Here is a 24,804-nt window from a genome sequence, read left to right as displayed (position 1 = left end):
CGAAATTGCAAAGAAAAGATCGAACCTTACACCTGTGACTAGGAAAAGTTGCATAGACAGTTCCGTGCGGATCTTACCACGTATCAACGTACATCCGATGCTCAGAACCTACAGATGGATGACGCTTTGGCGATTGAGGCTTCGTCTTCAGCTCTAACACGCACGCAGACAGTCAGGCAGGTCTAATCTGCACCCGCGGTGATGGAAGGTTTGGATTTAGAAACACTCGAATGTTACTTTGACAAGATAAACGAACCGAAAGACGAAAGTGTGCCCCAAATATCTTTCAAAACTGCACTGTAAACAACATCAACATCACTGTGAGAAAAAGAACAATCCAAACACAACCAGTTCCCCTGTGGAACATTTCGGGTGGACTTTCCCACGACCTGACCTACACAAATTATCCGTGTTCGTTCGCGCTTTGCATTCAATCTGTGTTAGTGCGCGCGTGTGTGTGTGTGTTTAGCTTTCGTTGGGTTGTGCTGTTTGGTTCAAAAAAAGTTTATGTTTTTCATTGAAAGATTCAGAAACGTTGGTTGATACTTTGTTAAATGCATTCAACCAGAAAAAGACACGAAACGAATTGGATCTATCTTTTGCGCGCATGCGTGTGTACGGTATGTGTGAAAAGGCAAATGTGCTGTCAGTCTGGTTTTGTGCCTGTTATTTCGTCCCCAAAAACTCATTTATATCTTTCTATGCCTATGCTGTGAGACATAATCGCCATTACGAGCTAGTCGTGTGACAGAGAGTTTTCTTGCACACTCGACTGCTGCTTTTTCACTCCGGCTAAAGCCGTCGTGAAACATCTACAGTCTCGTGTGCAAGAAAACTCTCTGTCACACGACTAGCTCGTAATTAGTAGAGCCCCCAGTTGAAACGATTGTTCAAATTTGTATACCAACATATAATTTGGTGTGCTGTTAGAAGACATCTAAAGAATGTAAATTCCAGGGGGGGGGGCAAGCAATTTTTGTCCTCTGGTAAATTTGGTTGCTAGGCAACGGAGTGCCTAGTCGCGAACAATGTCAAACACACAGTTTGGGCGTTTTAACACATATAAACTATAATATAAGACTGAATAAACATAATAAATCCATATTATTGGGTTGTTGTTGTCTTTTTAATGCCTTTAAGTGAAAAAATAAATAAATGGTTGAAAAATGAGCCAAAAATCATATTTTGGAACCTTCGGGTTAGGTTATATTTGTAGGTGCTCCCAAATAGAGACAAAAGAAGGTAAATAATAAGCTTGAATTGACCAGGGAACACACCAAAGCTTTGGTGATATACAGGTGAGCCCAGGGACCTAAATAATGTGTATATCTAACACGTTACTTAACAGTGTGTGTTCAGACTGAAGCAGTGAAGACATTGCAAGCGGCGTAAATAAACACATGGACTGGAGCCTGTGCATCCTTTGCCAGAAGGACACAACAGAAAAGCTGATAAATCCCACCGAAGAAAGCTACAGCACAGCAGAGAGACATTTAAAAGGTTTTAAAGCAGTTAGAGCGTTTCAGTCATCACTGAAAATAGACAAATTCAATGATGGGTCAGGGATTGCGTCTTCGTTAGCCAAACATGGAGCTAGGTAGCACTAGAACTGCCGTGATAACTACAACCAAAGAATGTTGGACAGAGCTGAAAAGAGACGGCAAGCATGATGAATCTGAAAAAGATGAAGGCGAGACAGGAAAGAGATCACGCAGAGAGAGTGGGCAAGTTTCTCCACAAGAAAGAGACCTGTATGTTTAACTGTGGCAAAACTGGAAATCTCTCTGGAGGTTCTACATACCAGCTTGAGTCACATATTCGGGAAGCTGCTTTGAAGATTGACCCTCAAGTTGACAACAAGTCACGTCTCACGATGTTGGGACTGGCTCACATGGCCAGACGAGGGTTTTGCACTTCACGGGTAAGCCATGATCAGATAATTCGGCCAGATTGAGCCGGTTGAAACTAGCTGAAAGGCTGCTGCAAAGGTCAAAGCCACTGTCAGACCCAATTCACCTTAACAGAGTAGCCCTTTTCAGAAATCAGAACAAGTCTATGTACTCAGATGACCAAGAATCTGAAGCTGAAGACAGCCAAGACCAACTGTGGTTTGTTTGCAAGATTGTATGTTGGTTGTCAGGCTAGAGGAGAAGACCTTGATGAATTCTTTCAGCACGAAAACCAGTCATTCCCTCCATCAATCTCAGATTCTGGAGAATTGCGCCACGGCAACAAAAGCGATCTCCTGCACTGTTTTGAGAAAACTCATGACCCAGTACTCACTGAACCACAAGTATCAGCTGTTCTCATTGATGGTGCTGCGCTGGTGCACATTCTGAAGCCACGCCAAGCACAAACATTCCAAGAGTACAGTGATTCTGTCTTTTTAGCATATGTCCTGATGTGCCTGGCGCAAGTGTTGTCCCTTGAGGATGGAAGACGTGATTTCTGAGCAGAGGGATTATTTCTCAAAAATGGACTAAAATTGACAATTCCAGTGCGTGATAGTTTGAAAACGTGGTGCTAAAGGTAATGTGAACATTCTAGCAAAAGCTTATTGACTGTCTGTGTGCATTTATTCGTCGTTGTTTGACATTTTGGATACCGGTTCAACTGCCTTCTATCACTGAGTTGTTTTGCTACAGTTCAGCGGTCTGCTGCACTGTGTGTATGATAGGCTGCTTGTGTTACACGTGGTGTGCGTGTTGACAAGAATGATAGGCCTAAGGACGGTTATGCAGTCTGGCTATGCATATGGCGTCTGGGTTTACTAGAGCCAAAAGAGCTTTATTTTCACCGTTCTCTGGAAAGAAAGATCCTAAGAAGGCAAGGAGTGAAGCGATTGATTTGTGTGATCAAGATTGTTCAGATAACCAAGAGTCTCAAGCTGCAGTTTCTAACATGTCTATTGACGCTTCTTCGTTGCACGAGAATATTATTTCTCGCGTTACTGACGCACTCTCGATTTTCAAGCCAGCCGAGGGTCAAAGTGACGACCCTATATTGAAACTCATTCCAGCTCTGGCAACTGCCATTTCGGTGGCAGTGGGAGAGGTCATGAAAGGGGTAGTGAAGGAAGTGGAGGAGAGAGTGGCAGCAGCTGTGTCTACGGCACCGTCGGTGCGAGAAGAGCGCTTGTTTGCTGCAGTACGTCATCTCACTTACGAAAATGATAAACTTCAGCAGTATTCTAGAAGGGAGAGTGTTCGTGTGTTCGGTGTGTCACAGTCGGACAGTGAGAGTGCGGAGGAGGTGGAGAGGAAGGTGACACACGTGTTCAAAGAAGCGGGTGTGGAGGTCAAGCCTGACGACATCGCTGCAGTTCACAGAGTAGGCAAGGGGAATAAAGGTCCTCGGCCAATCCTCGTGAAATTTGTCTCCAGGAGGAAACGCAATGAAGTGATGGCAAAGAAGAAGAGCCTGCAGTCAAAAGATAACTTCAAAAGAGTCTTCATCAACGATGACGTCACGCCACTACGGGCAAGACTCCTCGGCTACGTCAAGAGACTGGAGAAGGTGGAGAAGGCGTGGACCTTCGAAGGCAAGATCTACTGTTCCCTCAAGTCCCAGTCCGGGGGTGAGCGTCAAAGGCCAGTCGCAGTGGAAACCCCCGACGATCTCTTCAAGTTGGGTGTGACCGGGGTGGATTATGCCGCCCTTGGTTTAACCCACCTCATCGAGCAGCCACTGCCTGTGGGTGGGGGGGAGTCCTTCCCCTCGCCGCTAGGGGTGCCCAGGGGGCATTGTCGTGAGTGATGGTGGAGATGAGGGAGGTGGTGGCAGTGTAACGAATAGTGGTGGTGGCGAGAAAGTGAGAGTCGGAATAAGGACTGAGCGCGCTGTTGATGAAGAGGGAGGTGGAGAGAGGACTGTACGTGGTGATGATGAAGAGGGAGGCAGAGAGAGGACTTTGTGTTGTGATGATGAAGAGGGAGGTGGAGGTAGGACTGTGCGCGATGGCGGTGATGATGAAGAGGGAGGTGGAGAGAGGACTTTGAGTGGTGATGATGAAGAGGGAGGCGGAGAGAGGACTTTGTGTTGTGATGATGAAGAGGGAGGTGGAGGTAGGACTGTGCGCGATGGCGGTGATGATGAAGAGGGAGGTGGAGAGAGGACTTTGAGTGGTGATGATGAAGAGGGAGGCGGAGAGAGGACTTTGTGTTGTGATGATGAAGAGGGAGGTGGAGATAGGACTGTGCGCGATGGCGGTGATGATGAAGAGGGAGGTGGAGAGAGGACTTTGAGTGGTGATGATGAAGAGGGAGGTGGAGAGAGGACTTTGTGTTGTGATGATGAAGAGGGAGGTGGAGATAGGACTGTGCGCGATGGCGGTGGTGATGAAGAGGGAGGTGGCGATAATATTTTGTGCGATGGTGGTGATGATGAAGAGGGAGGTGGAGATAGGACCTTGCGCGTTGGTGGTGATGAAGAGGGAGGTGGAGAGAAGTCTATGTGCGGTGAGGATGAAGGTAGAGAGAGAAAGGTGAATGTTGATGTGTCACTTGGTGTTGATGGTGCTGATGATTTGTCTGATGTGCATGTGGATAATGAAAATAGATGTGATGATGATGTTTTGCTTGTTGTTGATGATGTGTCTGATGTGCATGTGGATAATGAAATTAGATGTGATGATGTTTTGCTTGGTACTGAAGATGTGTCTGATGTGCATGTTGATAATGAAAATAGATGTGATGTTTTGCTTGGTGCTGATGATGTGTCTGATGTGCATGTGGATAATGAAATTAGATGTGATGTTTTGCTTGGTACTAAGGATGTGTCTGATGTGCATGTTGACAATGAGCATAGATGTGATGATGATGTTAGTATGGGTAGCGTTGACGTGGTTGATACGTTCGACGCATATGGTAGTGATATGTCTGGAAGTGATGCCTTGGGTGATAGTGTGGATTTACTTAGTAGTAAAAATAATGTTCTTTCCTGTTTATCGCTGAACGTATGTGGAGTTATATCAAAATTGAAATTTCCTGATTTTGTAGAATTCATTGTGAAATATGATGTAATTTGTCTTAGTGAGACCAAGCTAGATGACGTAGACAAGGTTGACGTGCCAGGTTATGTAGCATTCTATAAAAATAGAGGTAAATTTAGAAGAAAATCAGGAGGTATCTTAGTTCTTATACGTGAATGATTCGCAGATAGTATCACTGTTTTTGAAGAAAGAAAGCTTTCTCATAAGATAACGGAAGACGTAAAGATGTGGTATAGATTTTTGGATATTGAACTGTGTGAGAATGCCCTATTTTTTAAGTTGGGAAAGAAAGTGCTTGGTCGTGACACACTCTTTTGCGCTGTATATATTCCTCCTGAAGGCTCGCCTTATCTAAATAAAGATGTCTATAGTGAACTAGAGGAAGCATACATAAACTTTGGTGTGGAAAACGACTATGTGTGTTTTTTAGGGGATTTCAACTCTCGCACTGGGAATTTGAATGAAATTTTGTCCGATGATGATAAGTATGTAGACGGTGTTGTAGATAATGGCTTTGATATCACGGATATTGGTGAGCGTGTTTCACAAGATAATAGAACAAACAACTTTGGATTTAAGTTAATTGACTTCTGTAGGACAACTGGTTTAATAATTGCTAACGGTAGAGCTGGTGATGATGCTAACCTTGGCAGATGTACTTGTAAAGATAAAAGTGTTGTATTGTATTCTGTCAAGCAATTTATTTGTTAAAGTTGAAACTTTTGCTGTTTTGGATTTTTGTGAAATGTACTCGGACGTTCATTGCCCGCTCGCCCTATCTTTCTTTAGGCGCGATGAGTCTGATAGAAACGATGAAAGTATTGATTGCGTGAATGACATGAGAAATCCAAATGAGAACTTAGAGAATATCGAAAATAAAGTTGAATACACAAAACCAAATTGGAATGAAGGGAGTAAGTTAGCTTTCACAAGCTCTTTAGAGGAAACTGATATTAGTGATATAGATATTCAATTAACAAACATGTTGAGCTCTGTTATTAATGTGTCTGCAGAGGACATTGATAATGTAACTACTAATATATGTGACATTCTAAAGCGTTCTGCGGAAAAAATTGGAGTAATTAAGAAAAAGAATAAGATAAAACAAGTAAATAGTAAGAAACGAAAACCACACCAGCCTTGGTTCAATGCAGTTGGTAAAGAAAAAAGGAAAATATTTGTATGTGCAAAAAACAAAGTTAAGCGTTTTAGAAATATTTTTTCTGAGCATGAAAAGAAGAATGCCTTTAAGGACTATAAAACAACAATAAAAAAAAGAATGTAAGTTGTATCATAAAGAATTTGTGAAGAAACTAAGAAAAATGAAAACTTGCGATCCAAAGGCGTATTGGAATGAGCTAAATAAGAATAAGAATAATAACAAAAGTACTAAGTTTCCTTCTTGCTCAGCTTTTTTAGAACACTTTACAAAGTTACAGGAATGTGACGAAGATGATGTGGATGAAGAAAGAGATCTGTTTGGTGATAATAGTGTAAATAATGAAGTTCTGAATGTACCCATTATAAAAGAGGAATTTATAAAATGTGTAAAAAAATTGAAAAAGAACAAAGCGTGTGGTCAAGATAAAGTTATTAATGAGTATTTGAAAGCCTTTAACGATGGGATGACTGATATTGTTGTTAAGTTGTTTAATGTTGTGTTACAGTCTGGTAATGTTCCTACTCAGTGGTCCATTGGCGAAATTATCCCGCTGTATAAAAATAAGGGTTCCCAAACAGACCCAACTAATTATAGAGGAATAACAATACTTAGCTGCTTTGGTAAACTATTCACTGCGATTTTAAATACCAGATTATCGACTTTCTTGGAACTTAATGATAAGTTAGGTCAAGAACAGACAGGATTTCGTGCTGGTTTTTCAACATTTGATCATATCTTTACTCTGCATTGTGTTATAACTTTTTTTCTCCAAAAGAAAAAGCGTTTGTATTGTGCATTTGTCGACTATGAGAAAGCGTTCGATAAAGTTCGGCGAGCACTTTTATGGGAGAAATTAGTTAGCTTTGATGTTAATGGAAATTTTTTGAAAACTGTTAAAAATATGTATGATAAAGCAAAATCATGTATTAAAGTTATAGGTGAATGTTCTGGTTATTTTCCTAGCATTTGTGGGGTCAGACAAGGAGAAAATTTGTCTCCCTTGTTTTTTGCTTTGTTTTTAAATGACCTAAAGCCGTATTTAGGGGAAACTAGTGATGGATTGACTTCTCTCTCTAGAGAAGCTGTTTCTCTTGGTATGGATGATGCTGATGTGAATGTAATGTTTCAACTGTTTGTATTATTGTACGCTGATGACACTGTGATTTGTGCTGAGTCTGAAACGAAATTGCAAGAATGCTTAGATAAACTGAATGCATACTGTTTGAAATGGAAACTGAATATTAATGTAAAAAAACCGAAAGTCATTGTTTTTTCAAGGGGTAAAATAAGAATTATACCTAAATTTACGTATGATGATAAGCCAGTTGAGGTAGTCCTTGATGTGATGTACTTAGGGTTACAGATTAATTATAATAATAAATTTTCGGTAGCACAACAAAATGTGTATGACCGTGCGTCAAGGGCTATGTTTGCTCTTCTTCGCACATGTAGACAACTCTCATTGCCCGTGGATATACAGATTGATCTATTTGACAAAATGATTGTTCCGATTTTACTATATGGCTGTGAAATTTGGGGTTCAGGTTCTTGCGATTTAGCTACGAAGCTTCAGTTGCGTTTTTATACGATAGTTTTCAAACTAAGAAAATCCACCCCTAATGCAATGGTTTTTGGCGAACTTGGAAAATATCCCTTAGATGTCAATATGAAATGTAGAATGCTCTGTTATTGGTATAAACTAATTGACCCAGTTAAAAAAAAAAAATTTCAAGTGTTGCTTACATATTTACCTATAGACTATATTCGCAAAAGATGTTTACTTCTGACTATCTGTCATGCATAGAAAAAACGTTAAGTGATATAGGTCTTTCTGGGTTTTGGATACAACAAGAATTTGTTTCTCAATATACATCTACTTGGTTTAAAGAAAAAGTAAAGCGGTGTTTATATGACCAGTATATTCACAATTGGTTCTCAGAAATGGATACAAAAGACATTTTTTGTAATTATAGAATGTTTAAAGATAGTTTTGTGTGTGAAGACTACATTAAATCCTTGTCGTTCCAAAAAGTCGTTACACTCATGAAATTTAGAACTACAAATAACAACCTGCCAGTACAGAAAGAAAGATACCTTAATATACCTAGAGCGAATCGCATTTGCAGAAAATGTACATCAGAAGATATAGGAGATGAGTATCATTATTTGTTTGTTTGTGACTTTTTCAATGGAAAAAGAGCAGAACTTATTCCACCATTCTACTGGAAAAAACCAAATTCACTTAAATACAAAAAACTGTTTGTATCAAGAAATAAGAAATTGTTGACGAAACTCTTGGAATTTATAAAATTAATTAGTAGCAATTTTTCATAGTGCTGGGATTTGTTGACCGTATTTCCGTTTTGTGTCCCCCATTGCCAGGAATCAATGTGTGTGTGTGTGTTTGCATTTTCTGTACTATAATATTTTGTGTTCACTGTTTGTGTACTTTTGTTTTCCAAATATTTTTTTTCATTTTTTCTTTTCTTATCTTCTATTTGTCTTTTTGTTTTCGTACTTTGTGCATTTTTGAATTTGCGAATGGGGCCCAAGGACTGTTATGCCGGGGTGGAAGTAGAGATAAGCGCCTACTTCCCAAGAAATGCTCCAAATGGCTTCGTGTCTCCAAACACCTCTGACAGTCAAATCCAGCTCCTGGCCTTCACGTGGCGGGCCCTGTCTTCGACTAACAGGAGAAGGGATGCAGGCGGGTCACTGGCGCCTTAAAACCAGCTGCTTCGGGCAGATGGGGCTCGTTAACCTTGGATGGTCGCTCATCTAGGAGAAGGACAACTCCGATTTCAAAACCCGCACTGCCTTGTGTGCGCCTTGGGAAAGGCAAAGGCTACAAGAAGGAAAACTTCGACGTCAAACCCGGGTAGAGTGGACTCGACAGCCCAGCAAGGCAGCTACTCTTGGGGAGGAGGCAACCCTGAGTAAGAACCTCAACCACCGAAGACGGAAGACAGCAGCCAACTTGGCGTGGGGAGAAAATCGGCTGTCTACGCTCCCACGATAATATATCGAACGCAGAAGAAGAAGAAGAAGAATTTGCGAATATTGTTTATAATGCCCCTGGGTAATGAACAATAAAAAACTTGACTTGACTTGTCTAACGCTGACAACAGTCTGAAGTCATCAGTGAGGAAGAAAAGAGGCTCTGACATGAGGAGAAGAGTCAAAGGAGACGTTGCTCTGCCACGCAACTGGCCAGAATTCCTACGAAACAGTCAAAACAAAGAAGAGCTCTTTCATCCTGTCTGAAAATCTGAAGCTCGTCAAGGAAGACGGGAAAGTGGTCATTGCAACACAAAATGTGGACTTTGTTAGTTCTAGTGACATTAGTGAGGACCAAAGAGCCAGGCTGTCCCCTTGTTCACACGTAGAGGCTGACACCAGACTGGTTGTACACTGTTCTGACCTGGCCAGAATGAATCACACTGACGTCATGATCAGGAATTTAGACACTGATGTAGTGGTGCTTGCAACAGCTCACTACCATTCCCTCCAGGTGGAAAACCTGTGGGTTGCATTTGTGCTGGATCCCACTATCGTCTTCTGCCTATTCACGACTACGCCCAGAGAAATCAGCAGCACCTCTGATGTTTCATTCTCTGACTGGCTGCGACACTGTGTCATCTTTCTTTGGTGTCAGTAAGAAGAGATGCTGGGAAGTGTGGATGTCTGATCCAGAATTCACAGCTGTTCCTTTGGGTGCTTGCATCACCGGACAAGCTCAGCCAGATTGAGCGCTTTGTCTCGTTGATGTTCGACAAGACCAGTGTTTCCGACAAGGTGAACCATGCCAGAAAACACCTGTTCACGAAGAAAGGGCGCATGCTGGAAAACACCCCACCCACTCAAGCTGCTCTTCTTGAACACACGCAAAGATCATCTGGAAGGAAGCTCTCATTCCGCAGCCAGAGATTCCAGATCCTGCAAGCTGGGGCTGGGAAGAAGTTGATGGAACTTATTCGCCTGTTTGGACATCACTTCCAGATGCATCTAAGATCTGCTCTGAACTAGTAAAATGCAGCTGCAAGAAAGGTTGTAGAGGTCCGTATAGCTGTGCCACAGCGGGTGTCCCCTGCACTGCTCTTTGCTTCTGTGATGGCAAATGCCAGCGTGACTGAAAGACTGAATTCATGAACCGGTTATGTGAGTAAATCGCTATGGATATAGAAGAAACTATGTTTACAGGTTTCTTTTTCAAACTCTGGCATTATGCCAAATAGTAGAAATACAGCTTCGCGTACAGTATTAATTTTGTAAATAGGAGGGCCTCTACAACCTTGTTGAGAATTTATCTGTAGACAATTGACCGGACAGTATGTTTTACATCAGTATGTAGTGTCGTAGTGTGATCTGTCTTTGCTTTAAAATAAAGCAGAATCATGAGCCCATTCCAAAAATATAGCAACTAGCAAGAATATATTTGTAATTTGCATAATTTTAATAGTCAATGTGCAAGCTTGCGATTGTTACTAGACGGTACCGTTCTTGAAAAGAAAACCGATTCATTTGTATATAATTATAAAACGTCAATAATGTTGATAAAAATCAAGGAAAATGGAGGAATCTGGTGCAATTTGAGCCTTCAGTTTCTCTTTGTTTTTAAATGTATTTTGTTTAATACTTTTTTTTTTTTTAGGCTGCGGGGGGGGGGGGGGGTCCGGAAACCCCGGAAACCCCCCCTGGATCCGCCCCTGCAGTGTGTTTATTGTCCTGATGTTGGAAACATAGTACAGGCAAACATAAATGTTAATTCAAAGGTAAACTAAACTCTTAGTTACAAAGAACTGGTGTTTTGAATGTTCACCTTCTGCAAAAGTGCGTTTTGAGGGTATGCTTACTAAACAGGTCATATTTTCGTTCATAGACCATTTAGAAGTTGCCCCTCCCTGGCATTTGGATCCTGAGAGATGTCTTTTTAACTGTATAAAGTATCATGTTGGTATACCAATCCGAACAATTCAGCCCCTATTCTGCAGCTAGTCCTAGCACTAAATAGCGGGTACTATTAACTTTAACGCAAGACTTGGCATTTTCGTACAAATTTCTTACAGTTTTTAAAAACTTCCCATTAACATCAGAACTAACTAATTTCTCCCATAAAAATGCACGGCGAACTTTATCAAACGCTGTTTCATAGTCTACAAATGCACAAAACAGTCGCTTCTTTTTATCCCAGCGAAGCTGGAGGTATCCCGTGAACGCTATAGAGCCTGTGCCAAAACGTGCTTGCCAAAATGGGACATTTGGGGTTGAAAACCAAACTGGAAATAATACTGTCTTATCTTTATACACTAATTGACTTTGTATAGTGTAACTATTTCCATAACCAAAAAGATAACTTGGGCTTTACTTTTTGCGAAAAAACAAAAAAACGCATCAACATAGCTGTGTGAACTATAACGCAAGACACAGCATTTTCATAAGTATCTTTATAAGTTCTTAACTGATTTGCTTCAAATTTACTCAGCAAGTAAGATTTACATCCCAAAAGAGATTCATTGAGGAACTTCTAAAATGGACCTTGTATTTTGAAAAATAAGACACCCATCACTGTGTCCTGAGTTACAGTTGACACACTCCAGTCACAAGAAATCCTGTAAAAAAATTAAAAACAGAGAAGATGTTTCAAAGACTAGAATATTTTATTAAAACCATCATTTGCAACTCAAACAAACCTCAAAATCACATGAAAAAGAAAGCAAAGTAGAAAAACTAGTCCATGATGTGTCAACTGTAACGGGGTCAAGGAAGACATGAAAATGGCACTGTGTCTCATGTTCCGGTTGACACACAAAGTCAGGAACACACACTGTAATGTGACAAGAGAATAAGAAATGCCAAAATGCCAGGTGTTACATGCAGGAAGTGCAAAATAAGGATAAGATGTCTTCAAATGTACAAATTCATTGGAAAATGGATGGCAAGAATCTCAAAAACACAACAGAAAACTAACCAAAACATTCCCAAATAGTGGTATATTTACACCATCAGCTTATACAGAAAGTTCCTGCAGTTAATGTTCGTGAACATTACATTCCAGTCTGAACGAGTCAAAAGTCATTAAACAAACAATTTTGCACTCAAAACTGGTTAAATAAAAATGAAAAATTAAAACGCAAGTTCATGGAGAAAACAAGGTAAAATTACAAACGCCCAAGGGAAATGTCAATCTCATGAATATCCTCCACATCCACACATTAAGTGTCACTTGCACTCTCAAATAGTCATGCACATAATCAAAGAAATACATGGCACACTAGCACCCTACAAAGGTAAATACAAGACTTGATCAATCACAAATTGGTAATCAGAGATTTTAAAAAAAATGTGCACCTCTACCAATAAATACACACAAGCATTCAAAGTACCACAATGTACAAGACTAGAGAAAATCACAGATCAGCTTTCACACATAGCTTTAGCTGCCAATGCCTACATGTAAAATAATATGATAATGATAACTGCAAAGTTCGTAAAATTGGCTTCCCCCATCAAATAAATTAATCTACTCGGGCTATGCATGATCAGCAAACTTGCCAGACTGTCACTGTCAGAAGGGAGTCAGACCAAACCAGATGCAGACCTGTTTACACTAAACCCGAGGCAAGAGTACTTTCCCAAAACGTTGAGTGTATTTTTCAAAAAGTTGGTGTACTTTGCAAGCAAAGCCATACGCGTGGGTGCAAACGTGTTTGTGTAAGAATAGCATGTCTTCTGTTCCTCTCCAAAGTTCGTTCATGGCAGACATCGTAGCGTTCAGGGTCCAGCTTTAGCCGTTGTCTGTACTCTTTGGATCGCTCGCTGTTCTGCTTCCGGACTCGTTCAGCCTGGGGTGACAATCTGACTTGCAGTCGCAGACCTTACAATCACGAAAAAGAAATGAGGCTCAAGTACAAGACAGAAAAATATTTGCCCACAGCACATCTAGAATTTAATGACATGTTCAAGTGCAGTTTCTACAGCACTGACCCCTGTCTCTTCTACCTCTCCCAGATAAATGTAACATTTCACTTCTAAGAGCAACAATACCACTTCTAACATCAGTCCTAAGAACTAAGACTGTACTGGATTTCCTACAAAGAGATGTGTCTAAGTTGACACAATCACCATAAATTAATATGCTTTCATCTGCAGAGTCATTTATTTACAAGGCTGGTAATTGAGGTAACTAAAAAAACAAGTAACAAAGGACATAAAACAATACTGTGTCCTTCCCAAGAAAAGTTACGGTCGACATGCATTCCTCGTAAATCAAAGCTACAAACATTAAAAAAAATACCACAACCCTAAACTCTCAATTCCAAAAGTTAAAAGTAAAACGCAGACCTTAAATAGAAAAGAAAGGCATACGTATGTAAATGCATAGCTGTCCAAAAATACTTTGTGTCATTCGTAACCGAGACACAGTGAGAGTTACATGTCTTGCGTTACGATTGACGCAAGAAGATCCCCGAGTGGCCTTCTCGAAAAATATTTCACAACCAAACCAAGAACAAGTCGCTTAAGGCGAAAATACAACATTTAGTCAAGTAGCTGTCGAACTCACAGAATGAAACTGAACGCAATGCAATTTTTCAGCAAGACCGTATACTCGTAGCATCGTCAGTCCACCGCTCATGACAAAGGCAGGGAAATTGACAAGAAGAGCGGGGTAGTAGTTGCGCTAAGAAGGATAGCACGCTTTTCTGTACCACTCTTCGTTTTAACTTTCTGAGCGTGTTTTTAATCCAAACATATCATATCTATATGTTTTTGGAATCAGGAACCGACAAGGAATAAGATGAAAGTGTTTTTAAATTGATTTCGACAATTTAATTTTGATTATAATTTTTATATTTTTAATTTTCAGAGCTTGTTTTTAATCTAAATATAACATATTTATATGTTTTTAGAATCAGAAAATGATGAAGAATAAGATGAACGTAAATTTGGATCGTTTTATAAAAAAAAAATTTGTTTTTACAATTTTCAGATTTTTAATGACCAAAGTCATTAATTAATTTTTAAGCCACCAAGCTGAAATGCAATACCGAAGTCCGGCCTTTGTCGAAGATTGCTTGGCCAAAATTTCAATCAATTTGATTGAAAAATGAGGGTGTGACAGTGCCGCCTCAACTTTTGCAAAAATCCGGATATGACGTCATCAAAGGTATTTATCGAAAAAAAGAAAAAAACGTTCGGGGATATCATTCCCAGGAACTTTCATGTAAAATTTCATAAAGATCGGTCCAGTAGTTTGGTTTGAATCGCTCTACACACACGCACACATACACGCACGCACGCACACACTCACACACACACATACACCACGACCCTCGTTTCGATTCCCCCTCTATGTTAAAACATTTAGTCAAAACTTGACTAAATGTAAAAACAAGTCCGAAAACTCATACATTACTTGCTAATCCAAGCGGAACCATTGTTTGCTGTTGCTATTGCTAGCCGTGAAAATGTTCAGTCGATCGTAACAAAGACATCACAGAATATGGATCGATCCAAACTGTCCCTGTGTCTTAATTCAACAACAAAAACAACCAGCGTGCTTCAACGAACTTTTTCAGTCCAGACAAATGCTTAAAATATGAAAGGAAGAATCACCCAGAACATATTCTTTGCTACTAGCTATAACACAAGCGAATAAGTAAAAAACTTGAAGAATTTTGAGTCGATCGTAACTTTATGTCGATCGTAACGCTCATCAAACAGGAGACATGAAACGAAAACTTACCTTCCCTGCGAAAGTCGGCCATCCGTGTAGCAAAATGGAGTCCAACTGCGTGCGTGTAACGTTTTTGCTATTTATAACAGCAGCCCTGATACTTCCGCGGTCATTTAAAATAAGTTATTGAATATTGAGCGATCGTAACAAAAAGACATGAAAATTGCATTCAACCTAAAAACTTCTCAAAACTACTTAAAATACTTTTATTTTAAATCAATTGTTTGCAAATCAAATAAAACTTTTTATTTACTGCTGCTTACAACTTTCGGTTGCGATAATGACGTTCGTAGATTCGAAAATCGAGGGACGTATCGTGAGTTCGCTGGAGACACAGGGAGTTACGATCGCTATGGACGTTTTTGACGTCAAATATTTTGCCAATAAACATCTTTTTTTTCGTAGACATCATCTTTTCGTGGTAATTTAGGGTACATTTATCAATATTATGGGCACTGTTTCTAACTTGCCGACGGAGATTTCTGGACCGCGGACGAACAAAACACCATGTACGGAATGTCCCACTATTAAGTCGCCGGATTTGCTCGCTTCGGCTAACATTTTTATTTTTTTCATGTAGGTGTAATGCATGCAAGCTTCTGAAACTGTCTTTGCTATGTCTTTAACATACATGCTTTCAAACTGTTCAGTGCTTTTTGCGATTGAAAGTGCGGTTGATGAACAGTAATGCATGAACATGTCGGCTCTTTCGGCAGACCACGTTTTGGCACAGGCTCTATACTGTAATCGATTTGAGAAATGTGCACACCGAATAATACATGATAAAGAAGGATTCGTTGTGCCCGGCTACGTGCTACAGTTGGAGATGGAAGTTCACCAAAAATGGGGACCATACTAACAAAAATACGGTGGGTAAAATAGGCGCCCCCATTTTTTCAGCAAACGCCACCCCAGGCCGCTTTGGACGGGTAGAAATTCCGTAGTTTCCAAGTCTATGGATAAAGCTCGCGTTAGAAGAATACGTCACGGTCGAAAGTCTTTGACGTCAATTAATGCATCATGACGTCATGCCTCCCTGTAGTCTTTCTCTCTCGCGCAGTGTGTGTGTTTGTGTTCATTTTGTGCACATGTGTTAGTGTTACTGTGAGTGTGTGTGTGTGTATTTGTGTGTGTGTGTGTGTGTGCGCGCACGCGTGCATGAGTCTGTACTCGTATGTGTGTGGTGTGTGTGTATTTGTGTGTGTGTGTCTGTGTGTGTGTGTGCGTGCGCACGCGTGCATGAGTCTGTACTCGTGTGTGTGTAAGTGTGTGTGTGGGCATAAGTGTATGTGTGTGCGTGTATGTGTGTTTGTTTGTAAAGGTGTGCATGTCCGTCCGTCCATATGTGCGTATGGGTGTGTGTTTTGTGTGTATGAAGTTTTTTGTTAGAGAGTGAGTGAGTGCGTGTGAGTGAGTGTGTGTGTGTGTGTGTGTGTGACTTGGTGTGTGTGTGTGTGTGTTTGAGAGAGAGAGAGTGTGGGTGTGTATGTGTGAATGTGTGTGTGCATGAGTTTGTGTGTATGTTTGTGTGTGTATGAGTGTGTATATGTGTTTGTTTGTAAAGGTGTGTGTGTCCGACTGTCTATGTGCGTATTTGTTTGTTTGTTTGCTCAACGCCCAGCCGACCACGAAGGGCCATATCAGGGCGGTGCTGCTTTGACATATAACGTGCGCCACACACAAGACAGAAGTCGCAGCACAGGCTTCATGTCTCAGTCACCCAGTCACATTATTCTGACACCGGACAAACCAGTCCTAGCACTAACCCCATAATGCCAGACGCCAGGCGGAGCACCCACTAGATTGCCAATTTTAAAGTCTTAGGTATGACCCGGCCTGGGTTCTAACCCACGACCTCCCGATCACGGGGCGGACGCCTTACCACTAGGCCAACCGTGTATGTGCGTATGAGTGTGTGTATTGTGTGTATGAGATTTGTGTGAGTCAATGTGTGTGTGTGTGTGTCCGTGGGTGTGTGCGTGCGTACATGCGTGCGTATGTACATGTGTGTGTGTGTAGGGTTGGTTTGTGTTTGTGCGTGTGCGTAAGTGTATGTGTGTGTGTATGTGTGTTTGTTTGTAAAGGTGTGTATGTCCGTCTGTCTATATGTGCGTATGGGGGTGTGTTTTGTGTGTACAGTGAAGTGTGTGTGAGAGAGTGAGTGAGTGCGTGTGAGTGAGTGTGTATGTGTGTACGTGTGTAACTTGGGTGTATGTGTGTGTGTGTTCGTGTGTGTGTGTGTTTGAGAGAGAGAGAGAGAGAGAGAGAGAGAGAGAGAGAGAGAGAGAGAGAGAGAGAGAGAGAGAGAGAGAGGTTTGTCTTTCGCTGGGGTATGCAGTGCCTTGGCGTTGCACATCTACTTAATTGAGAAAAAAATGTAATATACAATGCAAAGTAAAAACATGGTCTAGTGTTAAAAAACCTGTGCGGAAACCTGTTTGTTCTTGACCTAATTTATTATTACTCTCCAAAAAGTTTGATAACCTAGCATTTAAAATTGCACTGAAAAGTTTTCCGAAGCAACTGAGTATAGTAATTCTTCTATAATTTGTGGGGTCAGCTTGGGAGCCTTTATTTTTGTACAATGGAATAATTTCACCTACAGCCCATTGTGTTGGTCCCGCAGTGGGGCACTGCGGTTATGAAATTAAAGGCCCCTCCTGTTTTTGGAACCGCAGGAGCTTTCTAGTTTGCTGTTAGGTAGATTTTTGGTTCCTCTTTCCTGTCATGCTCTCTTTTTCTTCATGAATTCTTTTCTTTTTTCTGCCTTCTTGCTCATTCACCTGTATTTTTTCCAAAAATCTCTTCTCTTGCCGCTTGTCTCGCGATTCATGTATAGTTTAATCTGTTAGTGTTCTGATGTAAGTCCAGCAGTAGATAGGTTAAGCCTATTTTAACATACTGGAAACTGGTAATCTTCCAGTAGGTATTAATTTAGTTTTACTAAAGCCTGCTGGGACACAAGTAATGGGTTAGTGCATTTGTAAACAGGAATCGCTTGACAAGTGGCCCCCTTCATCCCCCCCTTCCTCGTCCTGATATGGCTCTGCGTAGTCGGCTGGACGTTAAGCAACAAATAAACAAACAAACCATTGTGTTGGAACCCTTCCTGACTGCAAAACAACATTAAACAACAATACATAAATATCAATCATTCGATCATGTGACGCTTTTACATACTCATTACTCATTTTATCCTGACCGCATGCCTTATTGTTTTTCAGCTTGTCTATACATTTGATAACTTCTTCCTTTGTAAAAGGCGCATTAAGAAATTCATTACTTGCTTCATTTAAAGGTTCATTACTATCATCCATTTCATTTTCATCACACACTTGTAGTTTAGTGAAATGTTCGAAATACTCTGAACAAGTTGGATAGTTGGTTTTTTTTTGTTTTGTTTTTTTTAGAAGATTCCAGTATGCTTTCGGGTCAGTACTTCTTAACTTTCTCAAAGTTTTAACCTTGTGGTAAGGCGTCCGCCCCGTGATCGGGAGGTCGTGGGTTCGAACCCAGGCCGGGTCATACCTAAGACTTTAAAATGTGCAATCTAGTGGCTGTTCCGCCTGGCGTCTGGCATTATGGGGTTAGTGCTAGGACTGGTTGGTCCGGTGTCAAATTAATGTGACTGTCTTGTGTGTGGCGCACGTTATATGTCAAAGCAGCACCGCCCTGATATGGCCCTTCGTGGTCGGCTGGGCGTTAAACAAACAAACAAACAAACAAACAAAAATTATGATACAACTTGCATTCCTTTTTTATTGTCTTTTTGTATTCTTTAAAAGCACTCTTTTTCATGTTCATTGAACACATTTTTAAAGCGTCTTGCTTTGTTTTTCGCACGTAAAAATATTTTTCCTTTCTCTTTGCAAATTGCACTAAACCATGGTTGTTGCAGTTTGAATTTCTTTGAACGTGGCTTTTTCCTACATTTTTGTTCTTTAATTACACCGATTTTCTCAGCAGAGCAATTTAAAATATAACAAATCAAATTAGTAACACTATCAACGTCATCTGTTGTCGTACTCTCACTTGTAGCTAGCATATTTTGTAATTTAGTTTCAACAGTATTAATATCATCCTCATTCAGATTAACTACAAAAGCTAACTTGGTCCCATTGTTATTATCCCATTTTGGTTTTGTGTACTTGTTATCCTTTTCTCTACTTTTAGACAGCAAATCTTCATTTTTGTTTTTTTTTCACATCGTCTGCTAGGCAATCGTTAGCGCGTACTTCATTATGTTTTAATAAATGCAAACAACAGGACAGTGTACGTCAGAATACATTTCACAAAATTCCATCACAGAAAAATATTTAACTTTCGAGAACAAGTCTTTTGACAGGATGCAAAAATCAACAACGCTCTTATCCTTACATGTGCATTTACCAACCCCTGTATCATCGCCAACTCTACCATTAGCAATAACTAAGCCAGTCATTTTACAAAAATCAATCAATTTAAAACCTAGGTTATTATATCATTATCCTGTGAGGCCCGCTCACCTATTAGAGTACCAACCTCATCAGAGTCAAACAAGTCATTATCAACAAAACCTTCTGAATGCTGATCATCTTCATACAACATTTCACTCAGATGACCAGTGCGGGAATTTAAACCTCCCAAAAGACAAACATAATCATTATCTACCCCAAACTGCATGTACACCTCTTCTAATTCAGCATAAACATCTTTATTATGGTAAGGTGATCCTTCTGGGGGAATATATAAAGCACAGAAAAGGGTATCACGGCCAAGTATTTTCTTATCTAACTTAAAAAAAATAGCGCATTCTCACACATTTCTACATCCAAAAATCTATACCATATTTTCATCTCTTCTTTTATCTTATGTGACAGCTTTTTTTCTTCAAAAATAGTTATATTATTAGCAAACACTTCCCGTAATAAAACTAACACACCGCCTGATTTTCTGCGAAAATGTTCTCTATTCTTATAGAATGCTATGTATCCTGGAATGGTAATCTCATCAACATCATCAAGTTTGCTCTCACTAAAACAAATAATGTCATATTTGGCAATAATTTTTACAAATTCAGGAAATTTTAGCTTTGAAGTGATTCCACAGACATTAAGCGCTAAGCAGGAGAGTATATCAGGTTTACCCTCAATACCATAATTATTCACTACGAAACTACGAGTATGCGGTCTTGGTTAAATAAGTACGAAGAACTCTTTGTCTGAGTTTGTAGTTTTATTTACTCAAAACAATGACCACAACATCTGAAACGACAGAGAAAGGAAAGTTACTAAAAGGATGAAAGTAACCCTTGAACTAGATGAAGTGAAGATAAACTGTAATTACTTGGAGTAAACTAAAAGGCAACAATATCTACTCACAATAAGAAATGATTTAGCCACCATGCGTGTATGGTACGTTTGACAGGAAGTCACTTAAAAGGGAAACACAGGAAGTGACTTAAAAGGGAAATCTCCCCAAATACGTACATATTACTCTATTGGTGAAACGATACAGTGCGTTCAGTTTCATTCTGTGAGTTTGACAGCTTGACTAAATGTACTAATTTCGCCTTACGCGATTTGTTTGACTTTCAGCTTTAAATTGTACGACCAAGACAAGTATCTGGGCCATGCCCCTGGCACACCTGCTGTTTCATTGTCACTGTCTGAATCTCTCTCCTCGTTAGCTTTGCTTTTCTTAAACACATTTTGAGAATTAGAAGAAGTCATAACATGTAGGCTCAAATAGGTGGGAAATACACAGTCACCCTTGTGAGAGCCCCCGTGACAAGGGAAGGGCCTAAAACTGTCATTTGGCGTCGACCCAAACTAAAACCAAACGCATGTGCTTACGACTAAATAGTAAGGTGTCAGCTATTCATCCCCTGGTCACACATGACAAACTCGGGATTCATCATACTTTGGAAAAGAAGTGGAGAATTTTATGGGTGAGAAAAGGAAAGTAGGTTCACGGCATGCATCGAGAGTGATGCGACCTTCTCTCAGAAGTTAGTAGAGAAGGCTCCATCATCAACCACCCGGGGGACGCGCCTCTACGCCAATTAGGGGGCGCGAGGAGAGAGAGAGAGACAGACAGAGAGAGAGAGAGAGAGAAAGACAGAGAGAGGGAGAGAGATAGAAAGACAGATCCAGAGAGAGACAGAAAGAGAGAGAGAGGGAGAGACAGAGACAGAGAGAGGCAGAGAGAGACAGAGAGAGAGAGAAAGAGAGAAATAAAGAGACAGACAGAAAAAGAGAGAGAGAAAGAGAGTGAGAGACAGAGACAGAGAAAGATGGAGAGAGAGAAAGAGAGAGACAGAGAAAGAGAGAGAGAGAAAGAGAGAGAGAGAGAGAGAGAGAGAGAGAGGGAGTGAAAGAGAGAAAGAAAATGACACTGAACATTCTTTATTTTTCGAGGGCAACAAGAATAAGCATAGATTAGCTTCTTTTTGTATCTGGCCCTCGCTCTTACAACGAGGAGGACCATTGTTTTACTACCAAGACCAGACACGTATCACAGAGACATCTAGTCCCGATGAGGACCATTGATTTACTACGAAGACCAGACACGTATCATAGAGACATCTAGTCCCGAGGAGGACCATTGTTTTACTACCAAGACCAGACACGTATCATAGAGACATCTAGTCCCGAGGAGGACCATTGTTTTACTACCAAGACCAGACACGTATCATAGAGACATCTAGCCCCGAGGAGGACCATTGTTTTACTACCAAGACCAGACACGTATCATAGAGACATCTAGTCCCGAGGAGGACCATTGTTTTACTACCAAGACCAGACACGTATCATAGAGACATCTAGTCCCGAGGAGGACCATTGTTTTACTACCAAGACCAGACATGTATCACAGAGACATCTAGTCCCGAGGAGGACCATTGTTTTACTACCAAGACCAGACACGTATCACAGAGACATCTAGTCCCGAGGAGGACCATTGTTTTACTATCAAGACCAGACACGTATCATAGAGAAATCTAGTCCCGAGGAGGACCATTGTTATACTACCAAGACCAGACACGTATCACAGAGACATCTAGTTCCGAGGAGGACAATTGTTTTACTACGAAGACTATAAATACGTATCACAGAGAAATCTACTAATGTGTCTCATCATCAGATTGTTTATACATTTTTTGGGCGAACTCTAAAATGTTGTGACTTTGATTGAAAGGAAATATCGTTTTGCGCTTTATCTATAAAGAGTGTGTATATAGTAACTCTAATGATATTTAAGAACAACTTGATTTAAATCAAACGTTGGCTGCATATTCGTAATCTTCCTAAACAGCGAGCTATCAAAGATGACAATTTTAATTTCTCTTCTTTGTAAATTCAGCAACTGTTTAAGATATATTGTACATCTGAAATTTAGGACATACTTACTCAAAATTCCAACAACTGTCGACGCCCCCCCCCCCCCCCCCCCCCCATCCCCTTCAACCTTCTTCCTAACCGAACAGAAGATGTAATACAACAAAGCGTACTGTACCATGCTGGTGCGGTGATCCAAGAAGATGAAAGTGCCAACGTTTGGAAAAACTTAGAACCCAACCTCTACTCAAGAGAACGCACGCAAAGACTGAAAGTGCAATGGACGGCCTCGTGGTATTTGTGTATGTCAGTCACAGCGATCGTGACACAGATGAAGCCAATCACTCACTTCTTGTCATTAACGCTTGGAGAAACTTGGAACTAAATCTATCCACGAGTGAAACGCACGCAAAGACTCAAGCTGCGATAGACAACCCTGTGTTGTTTTTGTGTCTGTCAGTCACAGCGGTCGTGACACAATGAAGCCCATCACTCTACGCCTCTTGTCATTAGCTGTGGAAATGTTCTCACATGCGTGTGTGAGAGAGAGAGAGAGAGAGAGAGAGAGAGAGATAGAGAGAAAGAGAGAGAGAAAGAGAGAGAGAGAGAGAGTATAATATAATGGAATAGAATAATCTTTTATTGCCACGAAACCTTAAAGGCACAGTAAGCCTCCCGTAAACCATCACAGATACTGTCAGGCTTTTACACACAGTACAAACACCCTTCCATTTGAACGCTCACCGAACGGGAACATCCTAGGTGCTCTACGTAAAGAGCGAGCAATTTTCAAAGAATTAATTTGTTCTCAAGTGGTGAGTGTTCAAATGAAAGGGTGTTTGTACTGTGTGTAAAAGCCTAACAGTATATGTGATGGTTTACGGGAGGCTTACTGTGCCTTTAAGGCTTATACGGCACAAACAAAACAGCAGAAATACAAGAAGAATCACTGCTTCTTCTTCAGAAAACTGTTATGTACATATTTACCAAGCAGTAACTGAAGTGTTTCATCATTTATCAGTTGAGAGAGGCCTGTGTATATATATATAGGCTAACACACACGAAAACACACACGAAAACACACACACACACACACACACACACACACACACACACACACACACACACACACACACACAAACACACACACACACACACACACACACACACACACCATGACCCTCGTCTCGATTCCCCGTCTCTATGTTAAAACATTTAGTTATAACTTAACTAAATGTAAACATAGTTTTAAACAAATCAATGCGGGGCCTTGGCAAGACAAGGTTAGTTCGAGTGTTTGAATAATATGACGGAGATGATTTGAAGAGTTGTATAAGATATGGCGGGGCGTCCTAATAGACGACTTTATACATAAAATTAATGAACATTTATTTTACAAAAGCTGCACTTCTTTAAGTTTAAAGGCACAGTGAACCTCTCGTAAACCATCACAGATACTGTTAGGCTTTTACACACAGTACAAACACCCTTTCATTAAAACACTCACCGCTTGAGAACATCCTAGGTGCCCTCCGTACATATACACACACACACATGGACACAACCACACACACGCACACACACATGGACACAAACACGCACACACACACACACACACACGCAGACATACACACACATGCACACACGCGCGCACACAGACACACACACACCCACACACACACATATACACCCCCCCACACACACACACACACAGGCGCGTGTCCTTTAACTGATAACAAAAAATCACAAAAGCACACAGGACATTTCGCAATGTTGCACTGCTCTTATCTGTGTTCAATAAAGTAACTCAATTCATGACCGCAAACTGTACCTTGCTATTCCGATCAACACCATGTCCGTGATGACCTGAACATTAAGACTCTAGATAGAGTCCAGGTGAAAGAATACCCTCCCCAATTCAAAGAAGCTGCTGAAAGATATTAAGCTGTGAAGACTGGGTGAACCAGAGCAGCGTGTTGCAATTGTTTTACACCATGGTGAAAAGCTAAGGGGCTCCGCTCACATATGTAGCTTCAGCAGGACCGACGACGCACTGCAGATTATCCCAGCCCGCTACACGTTGCATGAAAGGAAAACAGGCCAAGTACTCGATCGTCATAATCCCTATCGCGGTTAATCATTAACTCACTAACGCAAACTTTATTGTCTTGTATCGATCTACTTGACCGACTGCTGTTGTAGAGAGTCATGTAGCCGCTTTTTTACATTTAGTCAAGTTTTGACTAAATGTTTTAACATAGACGGGGAATTGAGACGAGGGTCGTGATGTTTGTGTGTGTGTGTGTGTGTGTGTGTGTGTGTGTGTGTGTGTGTGTGTGTGTGTGTGTGTGTGTGTGTGTGTGTGTGTGTGTGTGTGTGTGTGTGTGTGAAACTATCAAATAATTATTCTACAATAATAACGTTACATTTAACATACACAATAATTACAATGAGGACGGACAGGGATTTGACTTTAAAATGACAACAATCTGGAATGTCTTTGACTTCTTTCAGTGTATTCGCCGTACTTGTCTCCCCACACCTACTCTCTTTTTCTCCCAAGATGTTCCCGGCTACGTGGAATATTTGTAATAGTTCTCCA

General features: G+C 40.7%; 1 long non-coding RNA gene across 1 annotated transcript in view; it reads right to left on the bottom strand.

The window, feature by feature from the left end:
• Positions 1-22,530, bottom strand: part of LOC138973791 (uncharacterized) — a 68,142-nt gene extending 45,612 nt beyond the window's left edge. Inside the window, exon 1 of the long non-coding RNA XR_011458159.1 lies at positions 22,381-22,530. This is a non-coding gene — a long non-coding RNA (uncharacterized lncRNA). The remainder of the gene's footprint in view (positions 1-22,380) is intronic.
• Between the last annotated feature and the right edge of the window lie 2,274 nt (positions 22,531-24,804).

This window comes from Littorina saxatilis, linkage group LG8 (assembly GCF_037325665.1).
Source record: "Littorina saxatilis isolate snail1 linkage group LG8, US_GU_Lsax_2.0, whole genome shotgun sequence".
NCBI classification, from domain to species: domain Eukaryota; kingdom Metazoa; phylum Mollusca; class Gastropoda; order Littorinimorpha; family Littorinidae; genus Littorina; species Littorina saxatilis.
This window is presented reverse-complemented; position numbering and strand designations above follow the sequence as displayed.